The sequence below is a fragment of the Bubalus kerabau genome, chromosome 3 (assembly GCF_029407905.1).
Source record: "Bubalus kerabau isolate K-KA32 ecotype Philippines breed swamp buffalo chromosome 3, PCC_UOA_SB_1v2, whole genome shotgun sequence".
NCBI lineage: Eukaryota > Metazoa > Chordata > Mammalia > Artiodactyla > Bovidae > Bubalus > Bubalus kerabau.
In genome coordinates this window covers 169041560-169064196 of record NC_073626.1, presented here as the reverse complement: position 1 = coordinate 169064196, position 22637 = coordinate 169041560, and the positions used below count along the sequence as shown (strand labels likewise).

The 22637-nt window shown below is 40.1% G+C and overlaps 1 protein-coding gene across 1 annotated transcript in view; it reads left to right on the top strand.

The window, feature by feature from the left end:
• Positions 1-22637, top strand: part of IRS1 (insulin receptor substrate 1) — a 64596-nt gene that overhangs the window by 32485 nt on the left and 9474 nt on the right. The gene's annotated exons all lie outside the window — the stretch shown is intronic.

Genomic DNA, 22637 nt, shown 5'->3' with positions numbered 1-22637 from the left:
ATTATCTCACTATCATTAATACCAAGTTTCCCTAGTGGTTCAGTGATAAAGAATCCACTGCCAATGCAGGAGAGATGGGTTCAATCCCTGAGTTGGGAAGATTCCTTGGAGAAGGAAATGGCAGCCCACTCCAGTATTTTTGCCTGGGAAATCCCATGGACAGAGGAGCCTGGTGGGCTACAGTGCATCAGGTCACAGGGAGTCAGGCATGACTGAAGCAACTAAACAACACAGTTAAGTGAATTTTTTCTCTCTCTAAATGGATTTGTAGAAGTCTGAGTTATAATCACATTACAAATAACTAAGGAAGGGAGGCTGGTAGAGTCCGTACAGTCGGACACAGTTTAGTGACTGAATAACAATGATCATTAAACCAGGGACTGTGCCTCCATCATTATATTCAACATTGAAAACGTACATTTTGCAAAAGGTGCAGGATTTCATGAAGTCAATGAAAGTGGTTAAAGAGGGCCAGGATTCACAAGTAGTCATGATAAGATCTAGCAGAATTAGATGAGTCAATGGTTGAAGAAACAAGTCAAAGATAATTATTTTCCTAGTACTTTTAATGCACATGGTAAAGCGATCAGATTAAGAGAGGCCCTCGGGGAAACTAGTGAAGCCTTTGACTGTTTTTAAAGAAATGATCCTTTATATGATTCTTCTATGAAAACCAAACAAGAAATCAAAGATGAAACATGAAGGATAAATAATCCAAAAAATGAGCGCTCAATCACAGTCTGTTCATTTGCTAGTAGATGCAAATGAGGCTTTTTTGATAAGCATAGAATAAAAGAGCTCTTTCTCATATATTTTAGTTAGAATATGTCCAATATTTTAGTTTTCCGATATAAAATTCCATTCAACCTCTCCCTCACCTTTTTTTTTTTCTTAACTATGAAAATCAGGTCCCTGTGTTAAATAGATTTTACTTTTGAAAATGACCTTATTCTGGTACCAGTTAGGTTCAGCTGGTAATGGCATCATACATATTCCTTTTCAGGGTGTGGTAGAAGACAGTCATGGGAAGCCCATTTTTTTTGCTCCCTGCATTTTGCTCAGTAGAAACTGGAGTTTCTTATTGTTTCAGAGCTGCGAGGCCAGTTGTTAAACAAGCAGGTGGCAAAGCTCCAGGGATATTTCACTCCTGTGGGCCCAAGAAAGGCCACTGGTGCTCATGGGTTGTTTTCAAGAACTCACTGGAACAGTGATGTTAGCCAGCTTTGTAGCAAACACAAGTAAGTTGCCGATTTCTCACAGGGCCCCCATCAAAATTCCTCCTGGCCCTGAGCGCTGGATATGAACCAGTCCTGAAGACAGCTGCATCAAGAGGACCCTCCAAAGAAGTTTGTCTGACAACAAATAGCTATTCATGAAGAGCTTGCTACTTACTAGTCAATAACATTTTAGATCTTAAAGGGATTATCTCATGTCCAATTCCCATGTCAGCTCAACTGTGTGTTTCCTGAAGGAGGAGAGTTTGAGCAGATTTTTTTTTTTTCCTAAGAAAGAAATATGATATGATGAAGTGCTAGCATGAGATTGAGGTAGATAGGGATATAATCCAAGGGGAAGGAAATGGAAATAAAAGTGAATTTTCTTGGCTTTGAAGAGAATTACCAAGAATCAAAATTTGGGCGGTAGAGTTCTAAGCGTTATTGTGATGGCATTTCTGTACCCATCATGTCAGTGTGATTGTGCCCCATTAGGTCTTTATTTGTTTTAATTAATTTTTTTATTGACATATAGTTGCTATACAATATTAAGTTATAGATGTACAATATAGTGATTCATAATTTTTAAAGGTTATCTCCATTTTAGTTATTATAAAATATTGGCCATGTTCCCTGTGTGGTATAATATATCTTTGCAGCTTGTTTTCTACCTAGTACTTTCTACCTCTTACTATCCTGCCCTTTCCCCTCCCCCCTTCCCTGTCCCCACTGCTAACCATTAGTTTGTTCTCTAGATCTGTGAGTCTGCTTTATTTTTGTTATATTCACTAGTTTGTTGCATTTTTAAGATTTTTAGGGAGCACTTCGTTAGTAGCATGTGGGGCATAATCTTGTAGGAAAACCAGTTAGGCAAGTGATCTGGTTCTGATCTGCTCACGTATGTATGCATGGGTGCCCCTTTGTGTCCAGCTCTTTGCGACCCTATAAACCATAGCCTGCTAGGCTCCTCTGTCCATGGAATTTTCCAGGCAAGAATACTGGAGTGGGTTGCTTTTTCCTACTTCAGGGGATCTTCCTGGCCCAGGGATCGAACCTGCATCTCCTGCATCTCCTACATTAGCAGGCAGATTCTTTAGACGACTGAGCCATCAGGGTGTCCCTCACATATGTACAGATGAGCATAAGAACTTGATGACTCCAACACTGAACTTATACCACTTATATCTTAAAACACTTATAACACAACACTCATGAGTTATAACACTGAATTTATAAGTTGACTATAGATCATTCTCACACAGAGATGATGATGCCACGATGCCAACACCATGGTCTGCTGCCTCAGCTCCTTTTCTGGATTCATAACATCCTCCTTTGTTCTCTCCTTTCTCCAGTCTTTATATGTTAGGTTTGTGGAGTCCAATTTTAAAAATCCATATTTTAAAACTTGAATCTTTGTCACATTTCTGTAGTGATCCCTTGTTATCACCAAAGGAGCACACACTTTAATTAGTGCAATAAAAGCAAGAGCAAAATATTATTTAGAAAATTTGGTGTGGGGAAAAAATAATAAAACTTGTTTTCAAGTGGGGTAAAAATGATACTGGATTGTGTACTGTTAAAAGTTATCCATGCTTCCTTTGCAAAGTTATGTCAAGGGTTTTCATTTTAGTACTAGTATTTGTGGCTTATATATTGTACGACACTGAGATAAATGAGTTTTGAAGCTCTGACTACTAAGTGACTGGTTCAAAGATTTCTATATTAAGTAGGATATCTTAAATGTCCTGAGGTTCATTGTTGGTATTGCCAAAGAAGAAAAAATAGTTTTGGTATTACTAAAGAGAAACTCAATTCAGAAGTCAGAGTTTTTGTGAATGGGGGATTTATGTAAGGTCCTTTTTGATGACGTTTAAAATTGATTTGAAATTATTTATGAGGATAATGAATAATTCCAAATGGAATATAACTTATAGAAACCAAGAGAGAAAGACCACAAAGAGGTTGATACCTTGGCCATCGGAAATCGAATGTACTATAATGTTTTGGATCATTGGTGCTAGAGAGGGAGAGAAAGCAGATGGTATCTTTTGAAAGTCATGCTCTCTGAATGGCTCATTTCATTGTCATGCTAGCATTCAAAGTGGGGGAACCACCAGGATCTGAGATATGGCTCTTTGGCACTTCTCATGGATTTTCTTTGTCATATTTTTGTCATAAATGTGCTTAGTAGCCTTCCCAGGAGCCTTCATACAGAACCTTGCATAATTTCAGGACTGAAGAAACCACAATATGGTATAAAAAGAAAAACCCTAAAAATGTAGTCATTTGAATAAAAAGGAGCCGAAAATAGACTGGTATGGGGAATATTTAGAGAATGGTGAATTTAAAACTAACAAGACCCTCCAGTGTAAGCGCCTCAGCCATGTGGTCTTCGAAGCTTCTTTATTCCTTACGCTATCATCATCCCTTGCCTTTGAAGATATTGTCTCTTTCCCCCTTTTATCTTTCCATTCAGAAAATTTCTGTGCCTTCTTTACTACAAACACATTTAAAGGAAGATAAAGACAAAGAATGTTCTGAAGGTAGTCTTGTTCTCTTCTGGGTGATCAAAATAGCATTATAATATTCCATAAGAATAAAAATAACCTATTTATATTTGGGCAGACCACTTGTTAGCTATTCCTGATTCCTTGCATTTGAAAGGTGCTTTTGGTTTGTAGGGTTGTTACTGTGAGCTAATTTTTTTTTTTTAATTTTATTGAAGAATAGTTGATTGGCAAGGTTGTATTAATTTCTACTGTACAGCAAAGTGATTCAGTATATACACACACACACATTCTTTTCCTTTTTTTTTCTGGTCACACTGTGCAGCTTGCAGGATCTTCATTCCCTGACTAGGGATCAAACCCAGGCCCCCTGCAGTGGAAGAATGGAGTCCTAACCACTGGACTACCAGGGAATTCCCTATATATTCTTTTCTGCATTATGGTTTATCACGGGATATCAAATATAGTTCCCTGTGCTAAATAGCAGGACCTTGTTTATCCATTCTGTATATAGTAGTTTGCATCTGCTGCTGCTGCTAAGTCGCTTCAGTCGTGTCCGACTCTGCATGACCCCATAGATGGCAGTCCACCAGGCTCCCCCGTCCCTGGGATTCTCCAGGCAAGAACACTGGAGTGGGTTGCCATTTCCTTCTCCAATGCATGAAAGTGAAAAGTGAAAGTGAAGTCACTCAGTCGTGTCCAACTCTTAGCGACCCCATGGACTGCAGCCTACCAGGCTCCTCCATCCACGAGATTTTCCAGGCAAGCGTACTGGAGTGGGGTGCCATCTTTCTAACTCCTGATCCATCCCTCCCTCACCCCCCAGTTTGGCTTTTATGTGCAGTCCCTTTTGTATTCTTAAACGCTTCCCACATAGCTCAGTTGGTAAAGCATATGCCTGCAATGCAGGAGACCTGGGTTCAATTCCTGGGTCAGGAAGTTCCCCTGGAAAAGGAAATGGCAATCTACTCCAGTATTCTTCCCTGGAGAATCCCATGGACATAGGAACCTGGTAGGCTACAGTTCATGGGATCGCAAGAGTCGGACATGACTTAGCACTATCTTTCTTTTGTATTCTTACTCCTGATTTACAGTGAAATATGTGGTTTACTGACTTCACATTAGATTGAGTCAACAAATTAGTCTTAGAGACTAAAATCTGACCATCGCTTGTTTCTGTCACTTTGCGGGGCACAGCTAAACCCATGTATGTATTGTCTGTGGTTGCTTTCCAGCTGTGGCAACAGAATTGAAGTCTTGCAACAGAAATTGTAGGTAGACCAGGTAGGTAAAATTTACATTGTAGTGTTTTGCTCCTTATCTTGTTTTTACATTTCTATGGTCTCATGCCTTTTTAAATGGTTATATTACAGGAGACATGAGTTATGTATCTTCAGTTATTAGTACACTATGACAGACATAATGGCTTCCCAAAGAATTCTGGGCATTGATTCTGAGTCATAGGATGCTACATTCAGATGGTAATAGTGCATTTTTCTACCACGAAGAGCAAGATTTTTAAAAATTTTGCTAATCAGTCAAACCAAAGTTAAACCTGTGTTGTTCTGGAAAATGATTCCCAGTTGTTGGAAGAGCGTGAGCCTTAGGGAGCCTTCTAATTGTATTGAGAGTGCTTCTGTAGTAAGCAAGAATTGTATGGATCTAGGACTGTAGATCAGCCCTATATACAGATCAGTCATTTTTGCCCACCGTTACATGCTTTTTGGATAATCAGAATGAAGTGCCTGTACAAGCCAGTAATCAGGGGTCTTTGCTTAAACTAATGATAAACCTTAATATTCCTGTAGTTTACGAAGGAAAGCAATGTCACTTGGCAACCTCTCTTATTTGTGACCATGTTTATGGCTCTATCATGATTTCCAAGTTACCTTAATGAAACAGTCATTTAAGTTCCAAGGCTGACAACTTAGAACTTCACTAGATCAAAAACCACTTCTTTGGGCAAATTCCTTGGCTTGGAGAATTTCAGATTTATTGAAATACCTGTATAATCTTAGTTCTGTTCAAATTTTTGAACTTGTTATCATCTGCAATTAGGATTCTTGGTGGGAAGAAGGAGGTTCTTTGAAACCTCAACTGACCTTTATTTAGTGTAAATTTAGATGAGAAGCAAAGCTTTATCACTGTAATTGACAGTTGACCAGTGTGGAGAAAGTGGCTGGGAAGAGTTACATAAGCATAGTATCAGAGATAAAATGGATAATTTTCAAGTATACCTCTGGGTAGACTTAATAAAACCCACAACCACCTGATCACCACTCCTTAGGACTGTTTCATACAGATAATGGTGTAAATAGCACCCCCTGTGGTTGTAATGTCAAAACCTCAGGTTCAACAAAAGCTAAATTTAATACGCAGCGTGCATGTGTACTAAGTCACTTCCATCCTGCCTGACTCTTTGCAACCCTACGGACCATAGCCCACCAGGCTTTGAAAGCATTCCAAAGCAATTATGCTGTTGTAGTTAACTTATCTGGAGAGTTGGGTTTGATTGCCCTGCTTTGCTCGTTAAAAGCAATAGTTAATTGGAATTGTCTGTACGTTTGCATTCCTGTCTACAGCCAGTGAGATGTTGTAGCTTGATAGAGAACGCAGCTTGATGTCTAAGTTTAGCTTCACATCGCGAGCCAGCAGTGAAACCTAGAAGTGTTGGTTTTCATGGAAGCAGCGTGGAAAACCTCAGCACTTCCCAAATCTCCACGGCAAGGCACATGTGTGAGTCTACTGCTGGGAGGTGGGTAGAGGTGCAGGATTAGATTTCACAATGTTACTTTCACAAGACTGGCCTTAACCTTGTACACATTGGCTTCCAAGGTTTCTAGTGATGGTTAACACCCTGGACTTCAGACAGCTTCGATGGCGAGTTTTCAGGCTTTGTTCTTGCAATATCTTTTCAACAAAAGAATTGTTAGGTGTCTGATAATAGTACAGAATTCAGTGATTAAAAAAAACCACTCAGTTCCTCACTGGCTTCATCGGAAGGTGGGAAGAAGAGGGTATATGCGGGATTAACCATTGAGCCATGTGGATGTAGGCACTTAAGCGGGGTTCCTTCCTACGTGCCCAGATCTCTACCAGCTGTGTACTTGTTCATCTTTCACAGAGGGGTGAGGGTTTTCCTCTGACGTAGGGACATTCCAGATGGATAAGAGTGTAAATGCCAGGTTACATTTTTAGGGGCTTACTAATGGAGCCACAGCAGATTAAGAAGGGAAAAAAAGGATGACTGCTTATCTTTGTAGGGAAGTGTGCACCGGACACCATTAGATTTGCTGTTCCTGAGATTCTCTGCTACTGACATTTTATAAACTGACTGGGTATTTCAACTTGCTCCAAGGAATAGAGAGATTCTAAATGCTACCTTTTGTTGAAATAATATTTCAGACAACATTTTCATAAAGCCACTTATGGAATCTTGGTTTTAAAGTTAACTTTTACTTTTGTCTTTAGGGCACAAGACAACAAAACAAGCAATGTAGAAATAAAACAAGCAAAATGAACTCCAAATTTCATTTATGCACCTAACGGAGAAGACTTTTGTTTGGAGGGTGGGCTGATTCTGTGAGTGACTTTTCTCTTGTCTAAGCCTGTGTACGAGTTCTAACAGATCTCTGGAAGACAAAACATCTCAGTGTGTTTTCATGGCTTCTTGATTCATGGCATATTTACATTTTATTGTGACGTTCGAGTCTCTATAGAGTTTTCACTAGCGTAAAGAAAATGGCATGTTTTAAATTAGATTTAAAAAGTGGTTTTTATTTGCCTTCACATGAATTTTGAAAATTGTTAAGTTTTGGTGTTATTTTTCATTCACTTTTAAAATACATATGAAAATTTCTCTCTGCTCTGTTTGTAATGAGCTATTCTCTGCTCACATGATCTTCATTCAGCCTTAGTAGAGGAAATAAATTTCCCTGCACATCAGCATTTTACTACATTATAAGAAGAGGTTGTAGAGTTTTGGAATGCGGCTTGCTTCAGCTGCTGTTTGGTGGGTTAATGGTTCGGAATGTTTGCCAGCTGCCATGCTTTGCTGGCGATGTCAAACCTTTGTAATTTCAGACTCAAGAACCCAGTACTCATTTGCCCCTTTATTACATGCAGGTACCATGTTTAGAAGCTCATTTGTTCCAGACCTCCATAAAAGTTTGCTCTGAACAAGGTATTTTGCTTTGTGGAAAGAACTTTTCCATTTACCAGCATTTCGTTTGTAAAAATACAGTAATTTTATCTCACATTTATAAATGAGCATTTAGGTTTCCATACTACATGAGTGCCTAATGAATATTACTTACTAGTTGTGACTTTGTGCTTTGAGCCTTGTGTAATATTTTTTTCCCCTGAAACAGGCAGTTTTGGATATTAGAGCTTATTTTTACATGATCCCCCACTGGGCCTCTGTGAGTCATCTTCTGGGCACAAACAGAAGTGAATGTATAATTGCACAGCCTCTCTTATTCTGCAATTATTGGCTACAATAATTTGTAATGTGTGTTGAGCATTTTTGCTTCAGGGATTTATAAAAACGTCTTCAAGATAATCCCTGTGTCTATCAGAAGAGTTGCAAAAATTCCACTTCCTTGGACATTTTAGGCGTCTTTGATTGGACTGTGTCCTCTCTGGCTGTGTCCTCAGCAGCCCTTCTGGGGCTGTTGCCATTTACATCTGGTGCTTTAACTTCCCTTCCCTGCCACCATTGCCTTTTTGATTACTCCTATAAAATGTTATGCTCTTTCTATTTCATTTCCATATTTCTGGGAGTTTGTAACTTATATACATAAAGATATCTTAGAAAATATGCATATCATTGCAGCCTTTTGGAAGCCAAGAAAGGGATCAAAGTCATAGTCTGAGTCATTGTAATTATTTCTATATTAATCAAGGTTTAACCTCATAAGGTAAAATTTCTGCCCATCTAAATATTCACATTTAAACATTCAGACTTCACAGTCTTCCAGTATACCCAGCAGTATCTTGAGAAAATATTTAGGCTAAAAATAATATATTCTGTTTAATATTTTGAAATAATATATGATATTGTCATTAATTTTCTTTTTTAATTTTAAATGTACTCATCCTGGGTGGTTGGTCATAGTGGTAGACTAATGGTAGAGTTGGTTTTTCTAGCAATGTAAAATATTTTTACTTTTGTCTGTATTTCTTCAATTATTATTTAAAACTATTTGTACAGTAATAAACCGTTTCATTTATATGACCTTTATCCACCAATGCCATGAAGGTAAAAATAAAACACCTTTCATACATGAACCAGGAAAACTAAAGGATGGTTTTCTGAAGTCAAATCAAGTCTATAAATGATTAGGGAAGAAATTTTGCTCTCTCCACTCTTCATTTTATCTCTGTACATTCATTTTCTTTCAAAAATTAAAGCAGCAAATAATAGTTTGGACACATGGCATGCCACATTGTAAATTTTTGACTACAAATGATATTAGGAATTTAGGAATAAAAAACAGATATGATACCCTCAAAGTATATTTTTGTGTTCAATTAATTTTTTATCAACTTTTCCATCCCCCAATACATTTCTTTAGTTTATCTCTGTATATTATTTTGTCTGATATGTCATCATAATATTTTTTGAATAGCAAAGTTCAGGGGCAAATGCTTTTTTTCAAGGAATGGGGATGGGGGAGGGGGCTTGGAATTTTTAACATAGTCTTTTCCAAAGTGTGTTTTACAGGATGTTAGAGTCATTAGTGTGAAATAAAATCTACATATTTTTTGATCAGAAGTTTAGGAAACACAAGGTTAAACAAAATGTGAAGGTTCTAATGTCAAGAGGGAGATACTGCTTAAGTGTCATTGGCCACAGAACCTTCTTTCTCTTGGAGCGCCTGTTCTGTAGAACATGTTTTGGAACTGCTGGCTTTTTGCATATCCAGGACTAGGTCTGCAGAAGTGATGCTAACCATTATGTGCTAGGACTTCTCACTCTGTATATTGTAGGTCCCCAAATGTTGTATTACTTGGAGTCATTGTCATGACTCCATTCATTGTAACACTTTATAAACAATCAAATGTGTACTTCTTATACCTGCCTTTCATCATTGAAAATAAGGATACAGTCCTCCAGACCTCTCTTTGGCTACATGTGGTTTCCTTCTCTGAAGACTATTAAGGAGAGAAACCGTCATATCTTTTTTCTTTTAAATATATTTGTTATTTTTTTGTCACACTGTACAGGGTATGCAGCATCTTTGTTTCCCAACCAGGGGTACAACCCATGCCCCCTGCAGTAGAAACATAAAATCTTAACCATCTTTTTTTAAAATTATAACATTTTTGATTAGAAGAGTTCTGTTCCAGAGCATTGAAGCTTCTACAGACCTTTTCGCTTCCCACTTTAGCAAACTTATATACATAAGCCAACCCTTTTAATGATGACTCTGGGCAGCAAAGATCAATAAAAAGCCTTCTCGGAACCATTATATCTTAAAGGAGTCAATTTGGTGCTTCCTTGTAATTCTATCGGAGTTGTGGTTTGGACCATTGAGTCAATTCACATTGCTGTTGTAATGTATCAGTAAAGGTATAATTGATCAATAAAATCATCTGATTTCAAAACTACCATTTTTCACTAATATTCTAAAGGTGGAATATATTGTTTTGTTTATTCATCATGAAACCTCTAAGTGTGAAACACTTGCAGACACCTTTTTGGATGTGGAGACATTGACCTTGTTGTAGGGTTAATGTTTACAAACAGTCCTTGGAAAGTTTTGGGCAACCATGATTCACTGACAAGGAATGCATATTCAGGGCTGTTTCACCACCTTCCATGGAGCATGTGTTTTGATTTCATTGAGATCATCAATGCCAGATTTTAACATCAGAACTTTCTCAGAAAGATGAAGCTGGTGATTACCTTGGCTTGTACCTGAGACACGTGGGTATAGGATAAATGATTTCTTAATGATAGTTCAGGACAGCCAAATCTTTTATCTTCCTGAATTTTTTTATTGGCTCTCATTAATTGGCTGCTCCTGATGTTGTGGGCTTGTGTTCAGTTAAAGCTGGAGCATTTTAGAATGAAGTCTCTCCTTTGATATGGACCGTTCAAAGTAAATACCATGAGGTCTGTGAATGGATGGCGTGTTTTAAAGAGGTTTTGCCAACTGCTGGTGTCTTGAGAATGTAACAAACTAGACTTTTAGAGATTGAAGTCCTCCCTTCTCCTCTTCCAGGTGCATAGGTGATGATGGGATGGGGAGATCCATGCCCTTAGGGATCGTTAATTGTGGATTCGTGTTGTAATTCTCAAAGGCAAGAATCTGAACAGTGGTTATTGGTATGGGGCCAATAATAGTGATGAGTATCAATATCAATGCTGAGAAGTATTTATGGGTGGCTCTGAGTGATAGATAGGTAGAAGGGATTAGGGGAAAGAGCAGGGGGGAAGTTGGGAGGAGGAGGGGGTAAAGTTGGGAGGAAAGTATGGGAAATGAAGGGACAGAGTGCCTCCCGGTAACTGCATTCAGTGTCAGCCAGGGCTTGTGCTACCCAAGTTCAACTTGAGAAGGCTTTTTGGATTATTTTGATTGGTGAAGCCAGTAGTATCTTATACCGTAAATGGGGAACATACGCTCAAGCTAGAGAATTGTAAAGGTCACCTTTGTATTTTAGAGTTTTCTGTAGACAGATAATTAACACAATGATAGCTCTCTATTTGAGCCCTTCAGATCTGTTCTCGACAACCAGAATAAGGCACATAAACTCAGCTCTGTTTATATGTAAACTGTGTAATATCTTAAAGCTAACGTCATTGTTTGCCCCTTCTCAAAGTACAGCCTGTTTTGATCTACGTAGGGAATATTTTTGAAAAGTGGATGTCTAAGAATGTAAACAGTTGGGAGGGGAGATGCAGCTGTTTATGATTTACTTTTTCATCTTCTGTTCTTTTGTGGCTTTTTATGTCAGAGGACTTCTCTTTACCTATTCTAGTGTATGGCTTATGGCTCTATAAGTATACTTTTTTTGGTTTTTATTTTGGCTTTCTAAATAAAGGATGGAAGGGACTGACGGAAAAGTTGTCAGATAAAAATAGCCCCAAGCCCACTAGAGCTTGAGCTGCAAGCATTGGGCCAGAAGAGCTACGATCCTAGAGTGAAAAGGGTTTCTATTTTATGGGGCCAGTAAATGTCAGGCCTCACTCTTTACCCTAGGGCTCTGTTTGTGTTTGTTTGTCAGAATCTATTAGTCACACCCAGTTGCTTGCATCTACCACCGTCTAGACTCTCCAGGGAATGAGAGAGTTCATATTTACTGTTTTTCCAGGAGGGCATGAATTAAGGGATGAAGAGGTGCTTTTATGATGACAATCTCTTTTGCAAACTATTTTCCAGAAGTGAAGGCATTTCCGATATCCAGGTGCCTATTATGTGAAATGTTGTTCTAGCTGATTTCATATAGATTTATCAGAATGGCATTTCACTATGTAATTTCTCATTACCCTTTGTAAACACGAAGCTTACTCTTCATTTCCTTTTATAAAAATAACTTGGTATGTTCTAGTGGCCTCTATTTAGATGAAGGGTTTGACAGCACTTCCACCCATTCTTTTTATAGCATTGTCTATACATTCGTGATCAAGAGCATGGCTTTGAATCCAAATTGCCTCACTTACTATCTTTGAGATCTGGAGGAATTTACTCATTCTTTTTGAACCTCAGTTTACTCATTTTTAAACAGAGGTAGTAGAACAATCTTAGGGTGGCTGTGAGGATTAAATGAAATAATGCATATTAAAACCCCTAATATAGTGCCTGACATGGAGCAAACGCTGGCTATGTTGTTGATGAAGACTCTAAATTACTGTGATGTGTTCATGGGTGTTAGTGGATTTGGTAATTTTATATACCACATCTTTGCCCTAGGAATAGTTTGCTTAAATACTTGAGGAGGAAGGAAAAGACAGGAGTTTGTATTATTTGAAATCAGTTATAATTGAGATTAACATTTCTTTATTTTCTTAGCCATATTTAACTTGTAGCATTAAAAAATTGATTGAGATTTTAATTTTATTTAGCAAAAGAGGATAATACTTTTAAAAGGTTAACAAACCCTGACTTTACTCACTGCCAAATGTGAGGCAAATCTCAGAAAACTTAATAACCCATTTCTTCTTTGGCTGAAATTGCCCTTAATTAAGTCTTTTGGACCTTAGAATATGTGTATGAGTACTTATGATTTTCCTATAGATACTTTTTTAGATAATACAGTTATTGAGTGCCAATTATGTATTAAACACTGATAAGTCAAGCTGAGAGTTGCCGAGAAGAAACCTCAAAAACTATTAAGGAAAAGATATTAGTCAAATGAAGCTTTTTCACAGTCTTAGGAAATTAAACTTCATGGAATATATGGAATATGGTGTGAACTTACCATGCATAGGTGTAGTTTTTCCTTTCAACTAGTAAAGCGTAAAGTGCTTTATACTCACCAAGGACAATCAATTTTAATAATGGATCAGCTTTTAAATTTTAAGTTCAAAACAACTTAGGAAGCGCCTTCATGTTGCTGCTGCTGCTGCTAAGTCGCTTCAGTCGTGTCCGACTCTGTGTGACCCACAGACGGCAGCCCAGCAGGCTCCGCCGTCCCTGGGATCCTCCAGGCAAGAGCACTGGAGTGGGTTGCCATTTCCTTCTCTGGTGCCTTCAATCCCTGTGTTAAAACAGCTGTAACTTGGGAAATATTCCTAATTTGAGACTAGTGGTGTCATATGATAAGTGTAAATGTTGGAGTTTCCATGACGACATTTTTTGAGATAGTCCCCTCTGCAGACATGTCTGCGGCATGACCAAGAGCAGAGAGCTTCAGTGTCAGGTGCTTTTCTTCCCCTTTTGTTCCTCTTCTGTCCCCCTCCCATTATGGTTTCTGGTGGCTTCTAGCTACTGGATAGAATGAATGAATTGTTCTGTAATTGGCTCAATTGTCAGAGTCTGTGTCACATGTTATATAATCACCCTCTCATTTAAGCCTTGCTACAGGCTAGTGACTTAGGTGCTTTTAATGCATTTTACCAGAAACTCACTGATGCTGTTGGAGGTTGTTCAAGTTCCTGCATCCCTGATAGGTGGCACTGGGGGCGCTAAAGTCTTTCACAGTGTAGTGTCCACGTGGGTCCAACAGCAGTTTCCCTTCCTCTTGTCTCCCAGACATCTTGGCAAAATACGTTCTCTGTCCCAAATGGTTGGGGTAACAACTTGTGTGAAAGGCACGGCATATGAACTGCCGTGCATGGTGGAATTAGCTCTTGGAGGCTATCTCTGGCCACCTCATCATTTCCCTGCTATTTCCTCAAGGCACTAGAAATCTATGCTTGCCTTGCCTGGGCTTCTGTTCCAGACCAGTAAACTTGTACCTCCTGCTCAGAGCACATGGTTCAGCCCAGGGAATGAAGCTGCCATCTAATAATGAAGGCGTTGCATTCCTGTGAAACTTCATGGATAGGGAAATGGAATCTGATAACTGACTACCTGATAAATCAGACTGATGGCCATATATTTGACTCAGGGCTGTTTGCCTTTCTGTAGAAATGGGGATCAATTTCCTACTGCCTGTTGACCTGAATGGAAATTATTAGCACACACAGACTATCTTTTTGTGCTTATTTTTCAGTTTTTCCCAAATGTTGATTCCTTTAAGTTATGGTGGCTTTGCCTTGTCCCCTGATAGTATCCAATGTGCTACTTCTGGGTTGTCCTCTGCACACATCGATTGTTCTAGGGATGAGATTCCAGCATGTGGAATCATCCTTGTTCTTCAGAGAGATTTTGGAGGATGAATTAATACTCACGGAGAAGTTCAGTTCAGTCGGTCATTCGTGTCTGACTCATTGTGACCTCATGAATCGCAGCATGCCAGGCCTCCCTGTCCATCACCAACTCCCGGAGTTTACCCAAACTCCTGTCCATCAAGTCGGTGATGTCATCCAACCATCTCATCCTCTGTTGTCTCCTTCTCCTCCTGCCCCCAATCCCTCACAGCATCAGGGTCTTTTTCAATGAGTCAACTCTTCGCATGAGGTGGCCAAAGTATTGGAGTTTCAGCTTCAGCATCAGTCCTTCCAATGAACACCCAGGATTGATCTCCTTTAGGATGGACTGGTTGGATCTCCTTGCAGTTCAAGGGATTCTCAAGAGTCTTCTCCAACACCACAGTTCAAAAGCATCAATTCTTCGGTGCTCAGCTTTCTTCACAGTCCAACTCTCACATCCATACATGACCACTGGAAAAACCATAGCCTTGACCAGACGGACCTTTGTTGGCAAAGTAATGTCTCTGCTTTTGAATATGCTATTTAGGTTGGTCATAACTTTCCTTCCAAGGAGTAAGCTTCTTTTAATTTCCTGGCTGCAGTCACCATCTGCAGTGATTTTGGAGCCCCCAAAAATAAAGTCTGATACTGTTTCCACTGTTTCCCTTCTATCTGCCATGAAGTGATGGGACTGGATGCCATGATCTTAGTTTTCTGAATGTTGAGCTTTAAGCCAACTTTTCCACTCTCCACTTTTACTTTCATCAAGAGGCTCTTTAGTTCCTCTTCACTTTCTGCCATAAGGGTGGTGTCATCTGCATATCTGAGGTTATTGATATTTCTCCCGGCAATCTTGATGCCAGCTTGTGTTTCTTCCAGTTCAGCGTTTCTCATGATGTACTCTGCATATAAGTTAAATAAGCAGGGTGACAATATACAGCCTTGACGAACTCCTTTTCCTATTTGGAACCAGTCTGTTGGTCCGTGTCCAGTTCTAACTGTTGCTTCCTGACCTGCATACAGGTTTCTCAAGAGGCAGGTCAGGTGGTCTGGTATTCCCATCTCTTTCCGAATTTTCCACAGTTTATTGTGATCCACACAGTCAAAGGCTTTGGCATAGTCAATAAAGCAGAAATAGATGTTTTTCTGGAACTCTCTTGCTTTTTCCATGATCCAGCAGATGTTGGCAATTTGATCTCTGGTTCCTCTGTCTTTTCTAAAACCAGCTTGAACATCTGGAAGTTCACGTATTGCTGAAGCCTGGCTTGGAGAATTTTGAGCATTACACTGGTAGTGTGTGAGATGAGTGCAATTGTGCGGTAGTTTGAGCATTCTTTGGCATTGCCTTTCTTTGGGATTGGAATGAAAACTGACCTTTTCCAGTCCTGTGGCCACTGCTGAGTTTTCCAAATTTGCTGGCATATTGAGTGCAGCACTTTCACAGCATCATCTTTCAGGATTTGAAATAGCTCAACTGGAATTCCATCACTGCACTAGCTTTGTTCGTAGTGAAGCTTCCTAAGGCCCACTTGACTTCACATTCCAGGGTGTCTGGCTCTAGGTGAGTGATCACACCATCGTGAGTATCTTGGTCTTGAAGCTCTTTTTTGTACAGTTCTTCTGTGTATTCTTGCCACCTCTTCTTAATATCTTCTGCTTCTGTTAGGTCCATACCATTTCTGTCCTTTATCGAGCCCATCTTTGCATGAAATGTTCCCTTGGTATCTCAAATTTTCTTACGGGGAAAGTAGAAGCATATTTTGATTCAGTGTGTAATCCTCGATGGCTCAGTGGTAAAGACTCCAGTTGCCAATGTAGGAGATGGGGGTTGGATTCCTACGTCGAGAAGATCCCCTGGAGAAGCAAATGGCAACTCACTCCAGTATTCTTGCCTAGGAAATCCTGTGGACAGAGGAACCTGGCGGGCTACAGTCCATGGGGTCGCAAAAGAGTCAGACGCAACGCAACGACTTTACCAGTATCACCACTCCTTTGCTCGTTGAAGTGTTGTCCTCTCATCAGTGGCCCTGGCATCACCTGGGAGCTGGTTAGGAATGCAGAATCTGGGGCCTGCCCCACTCTAAACCTAGAGATTCAGAATCTGCATTGTTAACAGATCTTCAGGAGACCCTAAGCACGTTAAAGTGAGACAAGCACTGCTTCATTTTCTCTCTTTGTGATTTATTTTCTCGGTACTCTTCTCTAGTATGCCTCAACAGTGGAGGCCAAAGTCGGCCATGGTACTGCAAAAGCAGAAATATTTTTAGCGAAGTATTCTTCTATCTCAGTTCCTATTCATACCCATGATGTTAAAAGATTTCAAACTAAATTGCTGTGTAATCTTCAATTACAACAAATGTATAGTCTTCAGAGGCTTTAGAGGAGGTCTTTTTCTGCTCCGTATTGATGTCCATCACCTAAAGAAACCCCCTGCTTGTAGCTGAGTGACTGGGCTGCCACGGAGTTTGTTTTGCATGTATATATACGGAATACTATCCTATCTTCTTTTTCTATTTTGCTTTTCTGAAGAGTTGGGCTGTTGAGAGTTCAGTGACTCATGGTTAGAAAGAATGTGGGTGGAGACTCCATCTTACCTCCATGCTACTACTAACCAGTTTTGTGAGCTCAGGCAACTCATTTAGTGATCATTTTAACTCTTAACTAACCACACGGTCAAGGTACCACTGTGCTCAATTGTTCAGTTGTGTCTGACTCTTTGTAGTCCTTTGGACTGTAGCCTGCCAGGCTCCTCTATCCATGGAATTTTCCAGGCAAGAATACTGGAGTGGGTTGCCATTTCCTCCTCCAAAGGATCTGCCCCATCCAGGGATTGAACTCATGTCCCTTGCATCTCCTACATGGGCAGGTGGTTTCCTTATCTGCTGAGCCATCAGGAAAGTCCCCATAATATCAGCCCTGGGACTGCTTTGACTGTTCTGTTCCTATTAATCCATGAGACCTTTATACAGTGGCTTGATCATGCGGTGGAAGTTGCCTATAGCAATAGGAATGGGGTGTCTAGAACAAAAATTGGGATAATTGTCATCCATATGTATATTTTTCTTAGTCATTGTAACATCCTCCTTACCACTTTGATAGAACTGATAGAACTCTCAGGTGGGAAAAACTTGCTAAGTGGACTTTTTAAAAATTGAGGTATAGTTGATTTATAATGTTGTGTTAGTTTCTGGTGTACAGCAAAGTGATTCATAGATATATTCTTTTTCATATTCTTTTCCATTATGGTTTATTACAGATATTGAATATAGTTCTCTGTGCTATACAGTGGGACCTTGCTGTTGATCTATTTTACATATAGTAGTGTGTATCTGCAAATCCCAAACTCCTAACTTATCTCTCCCCTGCTTTCTCCTTTGGTAACCATGAGTTGGTTTTCTAAGTCTATGAACTGTTTCTCTTATGTAAATAAGTTCATTTGTATCATATTTTAGATTACACATATAAGTGATATTGTATGAGTTTACTACATATAAGTGATATTGTATGAGTCACTTTTTGTTGAGTTTTTCTTATATTTCCTGGCTTTGTCTCTGGAACAAATGCTAATAAACCACTGAATGGCCAAAGGCAGGGGCAGAAGGCCACCGTGGAGAAGGGTCCTAGTTTATTTACTTACGTGCAGTGGTTCTCCAGTCACTTTCCTATTGACTTTCTCCAGCTAATGCTTGTAGAACGGGAATTAGCAAAGATCTGGGTATTCCCAGTGCTTGCACCTCTGTTGAAAGACTCTGCAAGGGCTTTTATTTCTACTGGAAGTTCTCTAAGGAGGTTCCAAGAAGACATGATGTGTGTTAAGTCAGTGGCTATGTTAGGGTCTCTGTTAGGAACTACTGATGGTTAGGAGTGAGGAGAGCTGAAAGTCGGAAGACGAGTATCTCTGAAGAATCCGTCTTGGTCTGGACCTCAACCTAGTCCCATTCTTCTTTAACTGATTGTTGAGGAAGGAAAGCGTGGAGAAGCCAAGTAAACAGGTAGGCCATTGTCCACTGGTGACTTGGTTTTATGGAAAAAATGTAAGGCAATTTTTGAGCAGAATTCAGCAGAGCTCATCATAGAGCTGTTAATTAAGTGTTAATTATAGCCTGTCGCTGGTGGATAGTGATGGTGAAATTGTGTGGTTCGGTTTTATTTTGAAGGCATTTTGTCAGCAGCTCAGACTACAGTCAAGAAAGAATAGAAGCTATTGTTTTCTTTGTGTATCTTAGGACCGTAGCAGCTTCTGGGGCCAGTATTGAAAAGAGGATCTGTTCTTATTACTATCACGAAGTTTTATCAGAAAAAAATCTGTATCTAACTACCTGGAAATCAATTTGTTCTTTCTGCTCATGGTCTAGATTTTAGAATTTTGAACCCTAAATTCTCTTACTGATGATGGTACATGTGCCCTGCCTCCTTCTTCCACCTCCTCTGTTATTTTTCTTCAAGTTTAAGTTGAGGGAAAACAGACCTAAAAGTGTCTTCCTGGGAACACATCTTATATTTAGAAATTCCAGTTGCTGTTTCTATCTCAGTCTTGTACTTTGACTATTTTTTTTTTTTGGTAATAAATCATCTTCCAAGGTGGATATTTATTTCATAAAGTGAAAATAACGTGTGGGAAACAGTTTTGTGACTTAGGAGTCGCCCCTGAGAGAGCAAAGTTAGTGGATTTAATTTAAAAGTTGACTAACTCTGGAATAGAGGGGACCTAATCCTTAATTTTTTCCCCCTCCCAGATATTTGAAGGGCAATGAGCAGGACTAATAGTCGCAAGCCACATAAGGAAACTGTCTTCTGCTTCACAATGTCCTTCTCTTGTTATCTAGTGGAGTTTTGTAAGTGACTGTGAAAACGAGGTGTTTTCTCCACTTCATTGTACTGTGGAGGCAAAATGAGATCAAGTGACTCATCCAAGACCAGACAGAAGGTCCTGGCTCGGCTGGGCAGAGATACAGACCTGAGTATTCAGATGCATTTCCTTGTGGGGTTGATCTGTCTCCTGTGGGTCAGAATAAGAGGAGCATCATCACACCGTGATAGTCTTCCCCTAGATCTGTTGCTTTGGCCTCAGCAATCCTGCTAATCTAACGTCTTCAGTCAGCTTTGTTCCCCACATCCAGAAGATTCCAGTTTTCCTTTGGAGCAGGGACAGAGGCAAACGCGGGGTAGAACTGGTTAATTAGATTAACTAGATGTCTTCTAGGTCATGAGGCTGCAGGACTCAGTAGAGATAACTTCCCATCAGTGATAAATTGGGAGGCACCCTCAGGACTCAGGTCATGGTGTGACAGTCAGAAATAAAGCCTGAGCACTAAGAGCACGTCTTCCCTCCAATTCTTCCCTAAAACTGGTGGGGATTCCAGAAACAGCTGATAAGCATGTGTATGTCTTCCTCCATTTCCTCAGCTACAGCAATAACTTCAGAACAGGGTTCCTCAGACTCAGCTCAACTGACATTTGGGGCCAGGTGATTCTTTGCTGTGGGCTTCCCAGGGGACTCAGTGGTAAAGAACCCTCCTGCCAATACAAGAGATGCAGGTTTGATTCCTGGGTCCGGAGGATCTCCTGGAGAAGGAAATGGCAACTCACTCCAGTGTTCTTGCCTGGAGAATCCCATGGACAGAGGAGCCTGGCAGGCTACAGTCCATAGGATTGCAAAGAGTCGGACACAACTGAACAACTAACACTTTTCACTTCTGGTCTCTACTTACTAAATACCAACAGCTTCTCTCTTACTTTAACTCCAACTGTGACAACCAAAAGTGTTTCCAGGCATTGTTAAGTGTCCCTTGAGGGGGGAAATTATCCCTACCCATTCAAATTGAGAATTATTGCTCTAGAGACTTCATGGAATACATGGAGGCTAGGCAGTTTCAGGCGTGAAAAGTGGGCTTAGCCCCACAAGTACCGTTTAGCTAAAGTCCAGGTGACTTTTGCCTGGTACTCCAGTGGGGCTGGGGATCACCTTCACAGACCCCATTTATTTCCTTTGGGACTGTGATTACCTCAGAGCCCCCAGTAAATATTCTTCATAAGGATTCCTTAAGAGTTGTCACTACATCTTCATTAAGAACTTGGCCCAGCTGTCTTCAGAATGCTTCTAGTTCAGCCCTGAACTGGCATGAAGCACTTAATTCAGCATGCTGGTAGGAAATTTTCAGCAAATATCATTTTCCAAGTCAAAAATGACAAGGCTGAGATGTCCGATAATGGAAGAAAAGAGGGAAGAATGGGCACAGTGGGTGGTGAGACTTGAAAGATGAAAGTGGAGGACCAGGAGCTTGGGGTCAGTGCATGAAAGGTCAGCCCCCTTTTTCCACTGGAAGAGCTTTGCCCCCTTATCCGAGACAATAAAGAAGTGTTTGCAGTTGGTTAGAAATATGCATCACTGCTTCAAAGACCTTAGAGATGTGAGTGATGTGTCCATTATCAATTATTCCAGATCATCTTTCTGATGTCTTCCCTTCCTTTTCCAGCTGCCAACAATTAGACATGTGCATCTGGCAGCAATTTCAGTTTTTCGTCAAGTTCCTCAAGCAGCATTGACCTCACTCTCCTGTTCAGTTGAGAGATTGGGGAAAAGAATTCGGAAACAACAGCCACTCAGTCCCTTCCCCAACAATTAGAAACATGCCTTAGCACCTGGAGAGAATGCCTAAGAGTCCCAGTGACCATGCATTTAAGCCTATTTATGAGAACTCTTTGTAAATTCTTTCATGTATAAGTCTTTTCGTTAGCTGACTTAGATAGGGTGGGGATCTTCAAGCTTCTAATTTCTTCCTGGCAAGCAGCAGAAGTGGCCTTTCTGTGACATTTCTGTAGATGGCATCCATGAAGAGCTGCTCAAAGACCTGTTGATGCTGTTTATCCCAGTGTTCAACTGGAGCTGTTCCCTTTGTATTCAGTAGGTAAGCAGGTCTTTGTCTTGTCTGAGGACAAGACTTTTTGTCTAAAGATCAAGGACTTCATCTCACAAGGTCCTATTTTTAGCATTTTACTGCTACGACTTTTACTACTTTTATGTTTTGTTCTGGCCTTTCCCCCATACCCACCTCCTCTCTGAAGTAACTTTTCTCTCTTCCCAAGACACCTCCTAATCTTGACTTCAGGTTCGGTTCTTGGCCGCCATCTTGTCTGTGGCTTCCCTGTTGCTTCCTTCTCCCACCAGGACATTTTTGTCTGCCATGTATTCGGGTTATCAGAAGGGGATAGGAGATCCAAGGATTTCTAGTTCTTCATGAGAATAGTACCAGTAAGAGTTAATGTCTGAGGGCTCATTATGTGCAAGGAACAATGATGAGAACTTTTCATGTGTTATCTCGCTGAACCTCAAGAGATGACCCTATACAATGGGCACTGTTAGCCTATGTTACGGGTGACAACACAGAAGTTTACAAGAGTTCGTAACTTGCCCAAAGTTACAGAGGGAAGAGAAGCAGGAGAAGAGAGAATGTACATTCTTAGTTTTTTTTTTTTCTTTTTTAAGTTTAACTTGGACATAAGTCCTGAGTTAAAATTGATCAGTCTAAAAACATGCAACAACCATGTAATGGCTCTATCTTCATTCTCAAAATAACCTTTGTGGGTGGAGTGTCCTAAACTACATTTTAGAATGCAAGATTGCTTACAGGTTATTTGCATATCACTCAGGTAGCAGCAACTCAAGGGAGAGAGTTGGTTTCAGAGAGTGTTCTTCATTATTTAGGCTGCTTAAGGAAAAAAAGAAGAACAGCTCACTTAACTACGTGGTGCAGTAGTAAAGAATCTGCCTGCCAGCGTAGGAGATGCAGGAGCGACGAGTTCTGTCCCTATGTTGGGAAGATCCCCTAGAGAAGGAAATGCAACCCACTCCAGTATTGTTGCCTGGGAAATCCTATGGGCAGAGGGATCTGGTGGGCTCCAGTCCCTGGGGTCACAGAGAGTCAGACATGACTGAGTAACTGAGCATGTACACGCATACTTAACTGCCAAAAATCCCAGATGAATTCTTCCCAACACTTCCCCTTTGAAGGAAGACAAAGGCTAAATCCTTTTTATTTGTGATTTACAATGATGTGTTTCAGGAGATGTTAATCAGATGCGTGTAGTAGGGAAAGTCCTCTACTGAGTTTG